Source organism: Furipterus horrens, unplaced genomic scaffold, assembly GCF_987537825.1.
Source record: "Furipterus horrens unplaced genomic scaffold, mFurHor1.1.pri manual_scaffold_6, whole genome shotgun sequence".
Classification (NCBI taxonomy): domain Eukaryota; kingdom Metazoa; phylum Chordata; class Mammalia; order Chiroptera; family Furipteridae; genus Furipterus; species Furipterus horrens.
The window spans coordinates 82829007-82846746 of record NW_028327176.1 but is presented as its reverse complement, the minus strand read 5'-3'; the positions used below and the strand labels follow the sequence as shown (position 1 = coordinate 82846746).

General features: G+C 40.3%; 1 long non-coding RNA gene and 1 pseudogene across 1 annotated transcript; both read right to left on the bottom strand.

Annotated features, from left to right (window-relative positions):
• Nucleotides 1-5121: 5121 nt before the first annotated feature.
• Nucleotides 5122-17638, bottom strand: LOC150006637 (uncharacterized). Its single transcript, XR_016511961.1, has 5 exons — nt 17295-17638; nt 15250-15687; nt 11413-11496; nt 9198-9313; nt 5122-5345 (listed from the first exon to the last, which is right to left on the bottom strand). It is a non-coding gene; the product is annotated as an uncharacterized LOC150006637 (long non-coding RNA).
• LOC150006638 (acyl-CoA (8-3)-desaturase pseudogene) lies at nt 11879-14719 on the bottom strand (annotated as a pseudogene).
• Nucleotides 17639-17740: the final 102 nt, after the last annotated feature.

Genomic DNA, 17740 nt, shown 5'->3' with positions numbered 1-17740 from the left:
TATTTACCATAGCGACCTGGGTTTATTTCTGGGCTCTCTATTCTGTTTCATTGATCTATATGTCTGTTCTTATTGTGAGAAATGCTCACAATAAAAACCGGGACACAGGACTTGAGCAGTAAAGCGAGGCCTTTATTCACGAGTCTGCAGAGCTGGGCGCACCCTCATAGCCAGGAGAATGTGCGCCCCAAGTAGACAAAAGAACCTGGTTTTATAGTCTTAGCTTCCCCACCCTAACGCAACTAGTTTCCCCTCCCCTCTCCTCCTTCACCGTTTCTCCATGACTGGATACTCCGGAGGTACAATCTAACACGTTCATCTAAATGCCCCTATTGTGATTTGTGAATATGCTAATGTTATCCACTCCCTTCTCAGAGATCCTTTAATTACATTTTCCCTTAAGACCCTTTAATTACATTTGCCTTTTGTTACCAATGACTTTGCTACTGGTTTGGGAGTCACTATGATCTTGTTTCTAACATTATGTCAATACCAGATTGTTTTGATTACAGTGGTTTTGTAATATAGTTTGATATCATTTATTGTGATTCCAGTTTTTCAAGATTTTTCTTGTTTTTCAAGATTGCTGTGGCTATTCAGGGTCATTTTTGATTCCATATAAATTTTGAAATAGTTATTCTAGATCTGTGAAATATATCACTGGTATTTTAATAGGGATTGCAGTGAATCTATAAATTGCTTTGGGTAGTATGTACACACAGTATATGCTTCCATTTATCTGCATCTATCTTAATTTCTTTCTTCAGTTTTCTGTAGTTTTCTGAGTACAGGTCTGTTACCACGTTAAGTTTATTCCTAAGTACTTTATTTTTCTAGTTTCTGTCTGTGATATTTCATTGTTGGTGTACAAAATTCCTTTGATTTATAAATATTGTCTTTGTATCCTGCTTTTTTGCCAAATTCACTTATTAGATTGAGTAGTTTTTTGGTGGAGCCTATAGGGTTTTCTATGTATACTATCAACAGCCTTTAAACAGATTCATCAAGAAAACAAGACAGGACCTGAATAATTAAAAGAAGAAGTGAAAGAGGAGATATCACTACCTATGGTACAGAAATACAAAGGATGGTAAGAAATTACTATGAACAACTATATGCCAAGTAATTTGAGAACCTGGATGAAATGGACAAATTTATGGAAACATATAATTTTCCAAAACTGAATCGAGAAGCAGAAGCCTGAATAGACCAATAACAAGTAATGAAATTGAGGTAGTAATCAAAAAACTCCTGGCACACAAAAGCCCTGGACTGGATGGCTTCACAGGTGAATTTTACAAAACAATTAGGGAAGAGCTAAAGCCTATCCTTCTCAAACTATTTCAAAAATCAAAGAAGAAGGAAGACTCCTAAACTCTTTCTATGAAGCCAGTATTACCCTAATTCCAAAACCAGGTCAGACACAACAAAGAAAGAAAACAACAGGCCAATATTGCTGATGAACATAGATGCTAAAATCCTCAACAAAATAATGGCAAACTAGATCCAGTAACACATTAAAAAGATCATATACCACGATCAAGTGGGATTCATCCCAGAGATGCAAGGATGGTTTAATATTTGCAAATCAATAAATGTAATACACCAGATAAACAAAATGAAAGACAAAAATCACATGATCATATCAATAGGTGCTGAAAAAGCATTTGATAAAGTACAACACCCATTTATGATGAAAACACTCAGCAAAATGGGAATAAAGGGAGCTTACCTCAACATAATAAAGGCCATATACGAGAAACCTTCAGCCATATCATACTCAATGAGCAAAAACTGAAAGCATTCCCCATGAGATCAGGAACAAGACAAGGATGTCCACTATATCCACTCCTATTCAACCAGTCTTGGAAGTTCTAGCCACAGGAAACAGACAAGAAAAAGAAATAGAAGGCATCCAAATTGGAAAAGAGGAAGTAAAACTGTCATTATTTGCAGAAGATATGGTAGTGTACATAGAAAACCATATAGGCTCCACAAAAAAACTCCTTGACTTAATAAGTGAATTTAGCAAGTTAGTAATGTACAAAGTCAATATTCAGAAATAGAAGCCATTTCTGTACACCAACAATAAAATATCAGGGAAACTACAAAAAAATCCCATTACCATAGCAACAAGAAAAATAAAGTACCTAAGAATAAACTTAACTTAACCAAGGAGGTAATAGACCAGTATGTTGTATTAAATGTGGTGAGGGCGCGGAAGTAATTCCAGCAAGGAGAATGAGTCGGTTGGAGGGCTGCCGCATGCTCTGGCTGGTCAGCGATGAGCTGCGCAAAGACCTCTCCTTTTATTGAGTTTTGCAAGTATAGAAATCAATAGGGAGGGTAAAGAATGAGCTCACAGGTACATTCCAATATTGATTACAATATACAATTACTTGGGATTAAAACAAAAGGAGGTTAATATATAAACTATGAAGAATGATTTCTATCAAAAACAGAAAATAGGAATTCAATCATCTATTCTTTTAAAACTATGGGAACGGCCACACTGTTCCTTAAACATTAACAGAAAGCACACAGGGTTAAACACCACCTGTTCTTGGCTTTGTTTGGTTTCCTTGGCAACATCAGGGAATATGGAGTACTCTGCAAGATTCCTTTTAAGTTACAGAATGCCTTGAAACCCTGAGCCTGATCAGTCAAAGACTGTCGGTGCCAGCGAGTCCAGCTCGCCAGCTCGGGTCATAGAGCACCTGGACCGAGAGGCATGAGGGCATGCCTCAGTTTAGGAACCTTGATTTCCAGCATTACCAGTACTCAGAAAACTATATCACACTGAAGAAAGAAATTAAGAATGATACAAATAAGTGGAAGCATATACCATGTTCATGGATGAGAAGAATCAACATCAGTAAAATGTCCATACTATCCAAAGTGATTTATAGATTCAACGTAATCACTATTAAAATACCAGTGACATATTTCAGAGACCTAGAACAAATAATTCAAAAATTTATATGGAACCAAAAAAGATCCCGAATAGTCACAGCAATCTTGAAAAAGAACACAGTAGGAGGAATCACAATACCTGATATCAAACTATACTACAAAGCCACTGTAATCAAAACAGTCTGGTACTGGCATAAGAACTGACATACAGATCAATGGGACAGAACAGAGAGTCCAGAAATAAACTCAGGTCTATATGGTCAACTAATATTTGACAAAGGGGGCAGGAACATAAAATGGAGTGAGAAGAGCCTCTTGAACAAATGGTGCTGGGAGAACTGGACAGGGATGTCCAAAAAAATGAAACCAGACCATCAACTTACACCCTACACCAGAATAAATTCAAGATGGATCAAAGACTTAAATGTAAGCCTTGACACTATAAAAGTCCTAGAGAAAAACATAGGCAGAGGAATTTCAGATATCGCACGTAGCTATATTTTCACCAATACATCTTCTTTTTTTTAAAGTATATTTTATTGATTATTTTATTACAGTAGTTCCAATCTTTTTCCCTTCACTCCCCTCTGTGCAGTACGCCCCCTCCCTCCAGCAATGCCACCCCCCATAGTTCATGTCCATGGGTCATACATATAAGTTCTTTGGCTTCACCCTTTTCTATATTATTCTTAACTTCCCCCTGTCTATTTTGTACCAAATATTATGCTTCTTAATCCCTGCACCATATCCCCATTTCTCCCCCTCCCCTCTCCTAGCTGATAACCCTCAAATGATCACCATACCTATGATTCTGTTCCTATTCTGGTTTGCTTAGTTGGATTTTGTTTTTATATTTTAGATTCAGTTGTTGATAGTTGTGAGTTTGTTGTCATTTTAGTGTTCATAGTTTGACCTTCTTTTTCTTAAGTAAGTCCCTTTCACATTTCATATAATAATGGCTTGGTGATGATGGACTCCTTTAGCTTTACTTTGTCTGGAAAGCACTTCATCTGCCCTTCCATTCCAAATGATAGCTTGCTGAATAGAGTAGTCCAGGTTGCAGGTTGCCTTTCATCACATTGAATACTGCTTGCATGTCCCTTCCTGCCTGCAAAGTGTCCTCTGAGAAATCAGCTGATAGTCCTATATATGCACCCCCCTGTAGGAAACTCTCTGCCTCTCTCTTGCTGCCCCTAGGACTCTGTCTTTATCTTTCACTTTTGGCACCTCAATCATGATGCATCCTGGTGTGGTCCCCTGTGGGTCCAGCTTGCCCGTGACCCTCCATGCTTCCCAGACCTGTATGTCCATCTCCTTCACAAAATTTGGGAAGTTTTCCTCATTTTTTCTCTCAATTCTTGCTTCCTCATTCTGCACTGGTTGAAAATTTTTTTCTTCCTTACATTCCAAATCATTGATGTGAACCCCATTTTCCTTTCCTTCACCATTGGTTTTGTGTGGATTTTCCTTTTTTCCACTTAGCATAGCCTTCACTTCTTCTCTTATGGGTTTGCCATACGCAAGCATATCTGTCAAGGCTGTGGGCATCTTTATCACCAGTGTTTTGAACTCTACATCTGTTTGGTTGGCTATCTCCCCACTTGTTAGGTAGGCTATCTCCTCGTCGCTTAGTTCTCCCACTAGAACCTTGATCCCTTCCCCGTTTTGGGCCATACTTCTGTGTCTCCTCATTCTGACAGGCTCCTGTATTCGTTTGCCTCCACGTCCCCCAGGTAGAGCTGTCGTTCCTGTTATGTTGTAAGGGGTGGAGCCTTAGGGATGTATCAGTACAGGGTGACCTGTTTCACCACGTTGTAGAGCTGTATGTAGGGCAGGGGTCCAAGAGGGAACAATGACACTTGTCCAGCACTCACCCCTTTTGCAGGCGCCTCTCCCACTTCCGCACCAGATGGGTGCCACTCTAGCTGCAGCCCTGGTGTCATTCCCAGAGTGGGTGGGTCTGCGAATGTTCTAGGACCATGGGGGCCCTTTAAACAAGCAGGTTCTGCTGAGAGACCGGCAGTTTCTGTCTCCACCCCAATCTCCACTGGTCTACACAGTCAGAAGCAATGAGGCTTGATTTTCCCTGGTGCTCGGACCGTGAACTTCTAGGTCCAGTGAGGAGTGGGAACGCTCCCCAGGTATCCCTCCTGACTTTAAAACACGTGACAGAGCTTTCTGCTGGCGTGCTGCTGCCACCGCTGCTGCTGCCACCACACCGCATCCTCTCCGCCTCAGCTCCGCCCCTCCTACCTGTCTGGATGAGTATTTCTTCTTATATCTTTGTTTGCTAGACTTCCATGTAGTTTGATTTTCTGGAACTTCTATTTTTTTCTAGTTTAGAAGTAACTGTATTCCTTCTTAGTTGTAAAGGGAGAGATAGTGTGTCTGTCTACGCCTCCATCTTGGCTGGAAGTCCACCAATACATCTTCTAAGGCAAGGGAAATAAAGCAAAGATTAAACAAATGGGACTACATCACACTAAAGAATTTATGCCCAGCAAAAGAACATCTGCAAGATGAAAAGGGAACAACCATATGGGAAAGCACATTTGGCAATGATACCTCAGACAAGGGATTGATCTCCAAAATATATAAAGAACTCTTATGACTCAGTACCAAGAAGGCAGACAATCCAATAAGAAAAAAATGGGCAAAGGACCTGAATAAACACTTCTCCAAGGTGGACATACAGAAGGTTCATAGGCATATGAAAGAATGCTCAACATCACTAGCCATCAGAGAGATGCAAATAAAAACCACAATGAGATACAACCTCACACCAGTCAGAATGGCCATCATAAACAAATCAACAAACAAGTGCTAGTGAGGATGCAGAGAAAGGGAACCCTAGTGCACTGTTGGTGGGAATGCAGAATGGAGCAGCCACTATGGAAAACAGTATGGAATTTCCTCAAAAAACTAAAAATGGAACTGCCTTTTGAAGACCAAAACTATGAACTCTAAAATAACAACAAACTGACAACTATCAACAACTGAATCTAAAAAATAACAAAATCCAACTAAGCAAAACAGATAGGAACAGAATCAGGTATGGAGACCATTTGGAGGGTTATCATCTGGGAGTGGGGAGCGGGAGAAATGGGAAAATGGTGCAGGGACTAAGAAGCATAATCGGTTGGTACAAAATAGACAGGGGGATGTTAAGAATAATATAGAAAAGGATGAAGCCAAAGAACTTATATGCACGACCCATGGACATGAACTAAGGGGGGTGGGATTGCTGGTGGGAAGGAGGGCACTGGGCAGAGGGAAGCAAAGGGAAAGAAATTGGGACTACTGTAACAGTATAATCAATAAAATATATTTAAAAAAGGGAAAAAAGAAAGAAGGAACTCCTACCTTTTGCAACAACATGGATGGAACTGGAGAGTATTATGCTTACTGAAATAAGCCAGGTGGTGAAAGACAAATGCCATATGATCTCACCTAATACAGGAACCTAATGAACAAAACAAACAAATGAGCAAAATAGAACCAGGGGAATGGAAACAAGGAATAGACTGATGGTGACCAGGAGGTCAGGGGAGGGGAAGAAGTGGGTAAAGAAGGGGAAGAGTCTAATCAAGAACTAATATAAATGACCCATCGACATGGACAACAGGGTGGGGATTGACTGTGGGAGAGGGGGATGTGGATGGGGCAGGGTAGTGCAATGGGGGAACAATAGGACAACTGTAATAGAACAACAATAGAAAAATGACAAAAATAGTAATTGATCATATAGGCTTCCTTAAATCTATTTTGCTTTGCTGAAATATTACAAGGAATTCCTGGATTGAGGTTTAAATATCCCCTTAGGACATGGAAGCCAAGCCACAGAGTTGCTTTCATGCTTTGCCTGTAGTACCTGCATATTTGGGTGAGTTTTTGAAGTTCTTTAGGTCCCCCAAATGTCTTGAGGTTTTTCTCATGTCATCTTTCAGGAAAGTAACCTTCACTCCTTACCAGGAAAGACCACCATGAACCTTTTGACCAAGCAAAGTACCAGGCCATTTCTCCAAAGAACTTTTATTGGCTTCGAAAGTCAATTTCAGTTCCTCAAGGCTTTCTGGTAACAATCATAGTCCATCACTGAGGACTTCTGGCCAAAATGGAGGCCTAGGAAAACATGCTGCATCTCCCTCCACAACTAAGAAGGAATATAAGTACCTCAAAACTAGAGAAAACCAGAAGTTCCAGAAAATCGAGCTGCATGGAGCCCAACAAACAAAGATATATAGAAGAAATACTCATCCAGACTGGTAGGAGGGTTAGAGCTGGGGTGGAGAGCACACGGTGTGGTGGCGGCAGCAGTGGTGGCAGTGGCAGGTTGCCAGAAAGCACAGTCACACATTTTAAAAAGTGAGGATAGACACCTGGGGAGCACTCCCAGCACCAAACCAGACCACACTGATCATAGTCCCAGTGCCAGGAAAATAAAGCCTCATTGCTTCTGACTGTGCAAACTAGTGGGGGTTGGGGCTGAGGAAGAAACAGCCAGTCTCTCAGCAATCTACTTGTTTAAAAGGCCTCCGTGGTCCTAGAACGTCTGCAGACCCACCCACTCAGGGAACGACAGCCAGGGCAACAACTAGAGAGGTGCCAGTCCCATACAAAGTGGGAGAAGTGCCTGGAAAAGGGGCGAGTGCTGAGCAAGCGGCATTGTTCCTTCTCAGACGCCTCCCCCACATACAGCACCACAATGTGGTGAAACACGTCACCCTGTACTGATGAATACCTTAGGCTCTCCCTCTTGCAATGTAACAGGAACCACAGCTCTACCTAAGACACAGAGACAAAAAAACACAGGAGCTTGTCAGAATGAGGAGACACAGAAGTATGGCCCAAAAGGGGGAACGGATCAAGGTTTCAGTGGGAGAACTAAGTGACGAGGAGATAGCCAACCTTACAAACGAGGAGATGGCCAACCTAACATATGCAGAGTTCAAAACACTGGTGATAAAGATGCTCACAGGCTTGACAGATATGCTTAAGTACAGCAAACGCAAAAGGGAAGAAGTGAAGGCTATGCTAAGTGAAACAAAGGAAAATCCACACAAAACCAATGGTGAAGGGAAGAAAACTGGGATTCAAATCAACGATTTGGAACATAAGGAGAAAAGCAACAGTCAATCAGTACAGCATGAGGAAACAAGAATTGAAAAAAATGAGGAGAGGCTTAGGAACCTCTGAGACAACTAACTTTAAACATGCCAACATCCAAACTATAAGAGTGCCAGGAGAAGAGGAAGAGGAAGAAATTGAAAACTTATGTGAGAAAATACTGAAGGAAAACTCCCCATGTTTGGTGGAGGAAACAGACATACAAGCCCAGGAAGCACAGAGAATCGCAAATAGGCTAGACCCAAAAAGAACCACACCAAGACACATCATAATGAAAATGTCAAGGGCTGGAGATAAAGAGAGAATCATAACAGTAGCGGGAGAAAAGCAGAGTGTTATCTACAAAGGGGTGCCTATGGGACTATCGGGTGATTTCTCAAAAGAAACTTTGGAGGCAAGAAGGGACTGGCAAGAAGTATTCAAGGTGATGAGAAGCAAGGACTTACAACCAAGATTATTCTATCCAGCAAAGCTATCATTTAGAATGGGAGGGCGGATGAAGTGCTTCCCTGACAAGGTAAAGCTAGGGGAGTTCATCATCACCAAGCTATTATTATATGAAACGTCAAAGGGACTTACTTAAGAAAAGAAGATCAAAATTATGAACATTAAAATGACAACAAACTCACAACTATCAACAACTGAATCTAAAAAATAAGCACAAAATCCAACTAAGAAAACCAGAATAGGAACAGAATCATAGGTATGGGAATCATTCAGAGGGTTCTCAGCTGGGAGGGGGTAGAGGGAGAAATGGAAAAATGGTGCAGGGATTAAGAAGCATAATTGGTAAATACAAAATAGATAGGGGGAAATTAAAAATAATACAGGAAAGGGTGAAGCCAAAGAACATATATGCATGACCCATGGACATGAACTAAGGGGAGTGGGATTGCTGGAGGGAAGGAGAGTACTGGGCAGAGGGGAGCAAAGTGGAAAAAATTGGAACTACTGTAATAACATAATCAATAAAATATACTTTAAGAAAAGAAAAAATAAACCGGAGTCCAGGCATGCTTCTTTCAAGCATGACATTCCAAGTCTTGGTTAATAAAATCACAATTGGAAACTGGCTTTTTGCATTCTGTTATGAAGAAATCAGATTCCTATTTGATATATGCAAACAAACAGATTGCCATGGAAAGAATACTACTCACTCATTAAGATCTTCAAATTCCACAGGGATCAGGTAGGGAAAAAATAAATGCCTCAATATTGCTTATGAAAGTATACTTTACCAGACTGCTTTAAGAAACAGAAAGTCTTCTCATGTCTGAAAAACAAATGATTAAAAATTAGCTATATTTTTCAACAAAATGTTATAAAAGCCACAATTATCTTCAGTTTATTATGTCCCATAATTAATTTCTTTATCCTGATCATCTGCAAGCACCTTTATAAATCCAGCAATCTTTACTCAGTTCAAGGATTGGTCTGAAAATTCATTCTCAGAAATATGCAATCTAAAATAAGTCAGAATCCTGTCCAGGAACCCCTCCCAAGACATAATATATTTTTTGCAAATGCAGTAGAGAAAAACAATGAATGTTTATAAATGACAAGACTTAAAATGAGACGGTTACAGGGTTGAGTCTAACACCACTGACAAAGGAATTTGCTTTCTTGTAACATCTTAAGATCACTAAAACTAAAAATGAAAGTATATCAGAAGTTATATAATCTCTAGAACATAAAAATGTGTATACGAATAGCAGATATTTATTATTTCTTTATTTGACAAAGCTTCCCATGTACTTTAAGCATATTAAATAGGCCTGATTAGTTCCAAAAGTTCTTTTATAAAAGAGGGAGAACAAGTCCTTGAGGTATTCCAGGGACCCACTGGAATAATTCATATCTATTTCTCAGTTAAAAAGTCTCTTAAAATTTAAACTTTGGGAAGGCCATCAAACAAAGTTAACCAAAAGAGTATAACATAAACACATTTTTATAGTAATAACTTGAAAAGATATTAAACTTAAAACTGGTTTTCACATCAAATAATTTGTCCAGACCACAGGATCCTGCTTAATTTATATGTATTTACTTTCTTTGGGCCAATAACATATTACACCTTAATTATGCCATCTGGAGAAAGAAAACACACCATTTAATACACAAACACATATCAAAAAGACCATAAACATGAAGACTGAACACATCAAGTCTATACACATAATTTGACTTATTAATTTGGATAGAGAAAGCACACAATGTTCTTATTTGCTTGTCTTTTTGCTTCTTCCCTCTACACAACCTTTTGTAACTTTTCTAGTCCCTTTTTACTCATGCAGAAATTATAACAATCTACTTTTAATTTTATTTACTTCAAAACATATTGCCATAATTTACACTTTTTATTACTAAAGCCGTATTTTTCCCTAACATAAATGTAAGTAATTAGCATTCTTTAGATTGACAGATTCATGAATACATTTCATAAATATTATCCTGTTTACTAGACCTTTGGCAAAACAATTCTAATTAGTCTAAAATGCAACCTGAATCTCTCCTTTCCAAAACAGACACAAAAACAAACTCTAAAGCAAAGGGAAAATTTCAATGAGGGACTAGGACTAGACTTGGAATTTCATCTCCTTATTTTTCTAATTGAACCTCACCTTCTAACTGCCACACTCTTGCTTTGGCTCCTTCCTTTTCCTCCATGCAGGTCCCCTGCAAGGCCCACATGGACATTGGGGTATTCCCCCAACACTGGGGCACCACTCTGGGTTACACCTGCTATTTCTAGGGTTACCCTCTGGCCTCCCCTACCCAGCATGTTATCACATGCAGTCTACCCCACAGGGGTATTTTTCTGAATATTCTGTTCATGACACCAACTGTAGCACAGGAGCCCCAAACCAGGGAGCTACTTAAGTGTTATGATATTCTGAAAAAAACAACAACAACAAAAAACCCCAGTGGACTAGCAGATGTGGACATGCTGTTTATTACTCACATTACAGGGGAGTGCACCAATGGCAGCAGTAGGTGCCAGAGACACCACATCTCCTCCAGTCCGAGGCTCATTATACCGGTCATAGCCCTAAAGTAAGCTGAGCTCCCAGGCACTGCATATGCCAGGCCTCAGAATTCTAAGCACTAATGCCTCCTTTCTAAATCTTGATCAAAAGGTTCAGCTGCTCCATTTTCCTCCAGCCTGGAAACTGAGGTTTGCAAGTGAGGGTGGAGAAGGCACTGAGTAGTGGACCGGTATGATGAGCTCACCCCTTTCCTGGATGGAATTTTACTGCTAAATTTCTTCTGATTTCTAGGCTCAGCTGTCCTCCATATTCTTTTAACACTCCCGACTCTCTCTTTGATCACCACCCATCTGCATCTACACTAGAAAAAAGAAACAAAACTTACATCCTTGCCGCAAACAGCCATCCCTTCTTCCAAGGGGCTTGCATGTTATGGTCCCTGACCCCCTTTGGGGGGTCATAGACCTGCCTAGGAGATAAAAGAGAGGGGTTTAAACCACAGCCTTTATCTCTTCAAGTTGTGACAGGATATTAAGGAACTAGAATTCCTGAACAAATTGAATGGGGAAACTAAGACAAGAAAATTAAACAAGCCCCAGCAGTTTGAGCATCTTACAGTCAGCTGGTGAATTACAAGACCTTATCTCCCCTAACCAAGGACACTTGAGAGCAAATGGTTCATACTTTTCCCCTCTAACCAGAGAACATATAGTTTAAATCTCCCTGACCTGGGCAAATAGAACAAAGTCCCAATTAATGTCCTTTGTGTCAACTAATCCAAGGACAGATGAAGTCAAGGGAACAAACAACAAAAACCCCATTAAAAACCAAACTTGTTGTGGCAATGTCCCTCAGACTCCCCTCTGCTTTGGCTTCAGAGGTTCATACTTGTGGATGTTCAATGTTGCCTGGAGCTGGGTAGAAACCTAGTCCCTGTTCTGATTGTGATCAGTGTGCATAGGGATATGGTTCATCTGTGTCACCCACACAAACCAGTTGCTTTCCAGGAAACTGACCATGAAGAAAAGGCCTAAAAAGCCTTTCATTCTCCACAGTGACACACAAGTGAGGAAGATGCAGATGTAAAAGGTGATCATCCAGGCCAAATTCACCCACTTCTTCTTCCAGATAACAAGATAGAAAATATACCATTGGAAGTAGAGAGGCAGCAAGGCTGGCCCAATCAAGAACAAGTATTTGTGCTGGTGGTTGTATGACATGTACTTATTCTTCTGCTTCTAATGCTCCACAGAGATGATCTTCCCCAATGCAAAGAAGAAGGATTGCATGTTAATGTCTGGGTCTTTGTGGAAGCAGTGGGCCTTGGCATGGTGCTGGAAGTGCATGTGGTTCCACCAACTGGCAGGTGGCCATTCACTAAATGATGTATTAAGTGGTTCCATGCAGAGGTGCTGAAGATAGACAGGTGCCCAAAGTCATTCCACAGCCAGCCAGCCAGCCTGGACTGGAACTGCGCTGAGCAGCACTGCATAACGGAGAAAGGGCATAAAGGATGTCTCCATAAGCTCCATCCATTCCACTGTGGCCCATAGCACCCCCGAACTTATTCTCAGCTCTTTACTCTTATAGCTCTCAAAGCTAGACTGCTCCGGAGACAGTTGTCTAATCAGGAGAGAGCTCGTGTACTTCTTCATAAGACCCTTGTTGATGTGGAATGTCACAGAGGGATCCGTGGCATCCTGCCCTGTTTAATAGCTGATAATTCAGAAGCCTCTAGAAGAACACGTTTAGGTTGTGCACCTTCCTCTTGATCACCAGCTACCGCTCCTTGCTGCTCCTGGACCATTGTGCCATCTTGTCCCAGGTGTAGTAGAAGCGAAGGCCCGCCCCTGGGCCAGGGCTCTGGGGAGCCCCAGGGACCTAGTGATGTCACACGGTGGGCAGGAGCAGCCAGAGGCCCACTCAGGTTCATGGATAGCGCTCGCCAGTCTCGCATGCTTGGAGAGTGGGTCTGCTTCCGTGCCAGATAATGATCTTTGGAAACTTTTCACTCAGCACAATTTCCTTAAGATCCATCCAAGTTCTGTGTTTCAATTCAATGATTGTTCCTTTTTATTGCTAAGTAATCCGTAATGTGATTTTGCGAGTTTAATGGTTTAGCTGTTATGAAGAACACTATGCAGATTTTTGTCTAAATATCAGCTTTCATTTCTCTTAAATGCCCAATGACATACAGATTTAAGATTCAAAACTGCAACAGCCATTGGCTACCTCATCAGAGACCTCCTTAGCCACCCAATTATTCTTCATTCTTCATATTGATTCACATTTCTTCATGACATCTTTCATATTATGTATTTATTTCTTGGTTTGCTTATTGTCCACCTTCCCTGCTGGAAAGTGACTTTGTTAGCTCAGGAACTTTGTTTTGTTCTGGAGCCTAGAAGAAAGGCTGGCACATGGTGTACACTCAACAAACACTGAATGAATGAATGAATCCTAGATATCTTTGTGTATATGTAGATCTAGTTCCTTTTTTTTCCCCCCTTCAGTTACCTGCAAAGTATTCCACTGTATGCCTGCACAGTATTTTCATTAACTTGTCCCCTACTCAAGCACATTTATGTTGGTTCCCGTATTTTACAAATCCAAACAATGTTATAATTAAAGCCTTATATAATCAATGATCTTTGCACAGATGAGAAGTGGAGTAAATGGTTCACAGTGTGTACATTTTTTAAAAATTAGCTATTGCCAATTGCTCTCAATAATGTTCTCCCAATTTACATTTCCACAGTGTACTGAAATACCCATTTCCTTATATTCTTACCAATATTGAGCATTTTAATCTTTATTGATCTCATAAATTAAAAGTAATATCACATTATTTTATTGTTAGTGAGTTGAAGCCCTGACTCAGTTGGTTAAAGTGTTAACTGATATGCCAAGGTTGAGGGTTCAATTTCCAGTCAGGTCACATAACATATAAGAAGCAACCAATGAATGCATAAATTAGTGGAACAAATCAATGTTTTTCTCTCTAAACTCAATAAATTTTTAAAAAGTGGATCAAACCTCTTTTCACATGTTTATAAACCACTTGCTCTTTTTCCCTCTACTACGTTTTTATTCTTTGCTTTTTACTTAGATTTGTGAAAGAATTTTGTCTCTCCAGGAAATTCATTCTTCTTCATCCTTTGCCTTATTTGCTAAAAATAACTTTTCCGTTTTTCATCTATCACTTGACTGTTTAGAAGCACATTTCTGTATAGAACTCATTTGATATTCAATTTTATGCAGTCATATTTATCCATTTGTGGCTTCTGTGTTTGGGGTCATGTCAGAAAGAATTTCCAGACAAGATTATTATTTTTTAATCAATGTTTTAAAAATAGCTTTTATAGATTTTTTTTTAAAAAATTTAAGTATTTCATTGATGTAGAATATATTTTGGTGTAAGGAGTAAGATGAGATCTTTTTACCTTTTCTTCACATTGCTAACCCATTGTTCCAGGATCATTTACTGAATGTGCAATATTAACTTGCAATTTCTTCTTCATCTTGTACTAAATTCTTATTCATATTTGGGCCTCCTTCTCAGTTATTATTCTGTCCTATTGATCTATCAGCTTATTCTTTCTTGTAGCTTTATTTTTCCAGACTAACTTTAGTATCACTTAGTGGAGGCAGATAAGAGGAGATACAGGAAGCAAAAATACCTTAGGCCTCATTAGGGCCTACTCATTTTAGTGTCTGGAAGTAAAAACAACCCAAGCAGGGAGGGCCAATGGTGTCATTCCTCAGAAACATTAAGATGAAGACTGAAAAGTATCCTCTGGGTTTAGCCAGTGCTATTAAAAATCACTGGTACTCTTAGGGCACATAGGCTGTGATGAATGGTTAGGTAGGAATTTTTTTTTCACCTTTTAAAAAATTATTGTAAAATAAAATAAATAAAAAAATTGTCCCAATTTTTGCCTCCATTGCTCTCCCCTGCCCACCACCCCCTCGAGATCCCAAGTCAACACCCACTCTGTTGTCCATACCCATGGGTCATTTATACCTGTTCTCTTGACTAGACCCTTCCCCTTCTTTCCCCCCTTACCCCTTTCCCACTGCCCCTCTAGTAGGAATTTATTTTAAAATAAAGTTGTATTAATAAAAATTATATTCTATCAGATAGGTTTAGTTTCTGTTGCATATGAAAACAACCCAAATAGGAGTCTTAAACAAACTAGTGGCTTTCATCTAACTCACATACATGGTTTGGATGCAGTCCCTGTGCAGTGAATAAGGACCAGGTTCTACTACCTCACTACACCATCTCAGTGTTGGCTTCCATCTTCAAGATTGCCTCATGGTCCAGAACAGCTGCTTGAAGTCCTACCATCATGTGCACATTGCAGGCTGGAAAAATCAGGAAGAGGAAGCTGAAAAGGGCATACTTCCCAGCTGAGTAGGCTTTTAGATGTCTTTGCAGAATCCCATCCAAAAAGTTCCATGTGGTTATCATTGGCCACCCATGAGCTCAGGACTGTGTTGAGGTGTGAAAGAAGTGTTGGATGAGTTGAAAGTGCTCCTGTGAACATCTGTAACCAGCCAGACAAGCTTTCATATTGTAGCATTGCCTTCATAAATTTAATATAATACTGGCAGCAAAGGGGCCTGGGAAGTATCTTTTAGCTGAACACATTGCTACCTGGAATAAAATTTTAAGGAAGAAGTAGAGATTAGCTATAAAGTAGTCAACAACAGTCCCTTATAAGCACATATTAAACTATACAGCAGTACTGGAAGTCCCAAACTGGAAGTCAGGAGGCCAATTTCATCTTGGCAGAAATGATTTAACAATTTTTAGTTAGTTTTCAACAGCGAAAAGTGAATATATTTTACATAAACTCCAAATTTTTGCCTTCTCTTGAATAATATAAAAATTTGGCAATATGCTGGGACTACATTGTCAATGGATAACTTCAGCTAAAGATAAGAAATAGCTGCCTTTCAGGAGGGATACTTGTCCTCTAATTAGTCACTGTCTGCATCTTTCCCTATTGGTCTGGTCTGCTCATTTAAGTTACCTTTCTGTCTCCAACAGTCACTTGTGTTTGCACCCATCATTTTACAACTGAATAAACAATAACTGTTATAAAGAAGTATGCATAAAATGACAATGGAATTAAGTTATTAGTCTAATAATTCAAAAGTACTTAAGTACTGTCAATATGATTATAGCTATGTGCAAGGCATAATGGAGAACATCGGTTTGCAGAGGAGCTTCTGTCCTCATATCGGTTACTTAAGGATCTGACCTGTTTCCTTATTTGTAAAGTATGTTAGTATTCTAAAAGAACCTTGACAGCCAGGTAAGAGTTCCATACAAAGCAAAGTCAAGGAAAGTCTTAAGATAGAAAATAACCAAGCATCAGAATTTCAGGTTCTACGTAAACATAGCAGGCTGATTGGAAAGAGTGGCCTGCTTGTTTAGATTTAGCTCCAAAAATGGACTGGATCATGAGTAGGTCCTGTAGAGGACTGTGGTGAGCACAGCCTGAACCGGAGGCTGGGCTGGCAACATTATAAGAAGACAGTGAGGATGGCAGCTGATGTTGGAGGCCAGAAGAGCTTCGATTTGAACTTCATGCTCGAGGTTTGGGCATGTTCTAGAAGCAAAAAAGGATGCTTTGAAGATTTCTAAGTGAGAAGTGACAGAACAAAGGAAGCATTTTAGGGTTTTTTTAAAGATGATTCTCTCCCTTGAGGTTGTTATGTAAATAGGTTACAGGTAAAGACTAGATAGGGAAGCTAGTGGAACTAGTCACATTGATCTAGTTATTCATTTAAAAAATTTACAAACTGACATTGATGAAATAATTTAGGTCCAAGTGTAGTAATGAAAATTAAAATGAACAGAGGCAAGAGAGGTAAGCAAAGCAAGGCTGTCCAGATTCAATTAAAGGACAACATTGAGAAAATAGCAAAGGAAACTAAGAAATGCAGTAGGGATAAGGGAGCAACCCAAAAGATTTGGAAATCTACTGGATAATGAAAAAAATTCAAATCACTGCAGGATTATCAATCTCCCTATATACTTCAGGAAGGAACAAGCATTTTAGATCCCATTCAACATAATTCTATGCAGCGGGTTACTTTCCCTCCCTCCCTCCCTCCCTCCCTCCCTCTCTCTTTCGTCTTCTCTGTTGCCGTTTGATAATTAAGGTTTTCTTTTTTGAAACAAAATTGCGAGTGCCTGTCAAGGTGGTTGTTTAATAAAGCGCCCCACAGACTACATGGAGCCAGGTCTGCTACCTCTGACCCTCCTCAGGGTAATGCTAGATGCCTGTTCTTCCCACACCAACGCAGATCCAGCTTTCTCTCTCCAGAGCTGAGTCCAGGGCACCGTACAGGAAACCCAAAGTCTCGGAGAGCAGGCCTACTGCCGTGGAAGCTCGGCTGTGGGCCCGCAGCGTGAAGGCAAGCGCTATTGTGTTCTCGTCGCGCCCCGTGGACACTGTCTGCCTCTATTACCGGTCCCCGAGGTTTGCGTTCCCGTCAATTCCGTCCCTGAACGGGTGGTCGAGCCTCCTCTACCCTCCCAGGAAACAGTTCAGTACCCAAGCCCACTAAATTCCGTAGCTGTGGGAGGCCCCGGCCAAGCCCCACCCCCCGGACACGCCCCTTCCGCTCTCGTCGGGGTGGGGTTTGTGCTGCGGCCGGGATCTGCTCCGACGCGGCCACGTTATACTGCGCTCTTT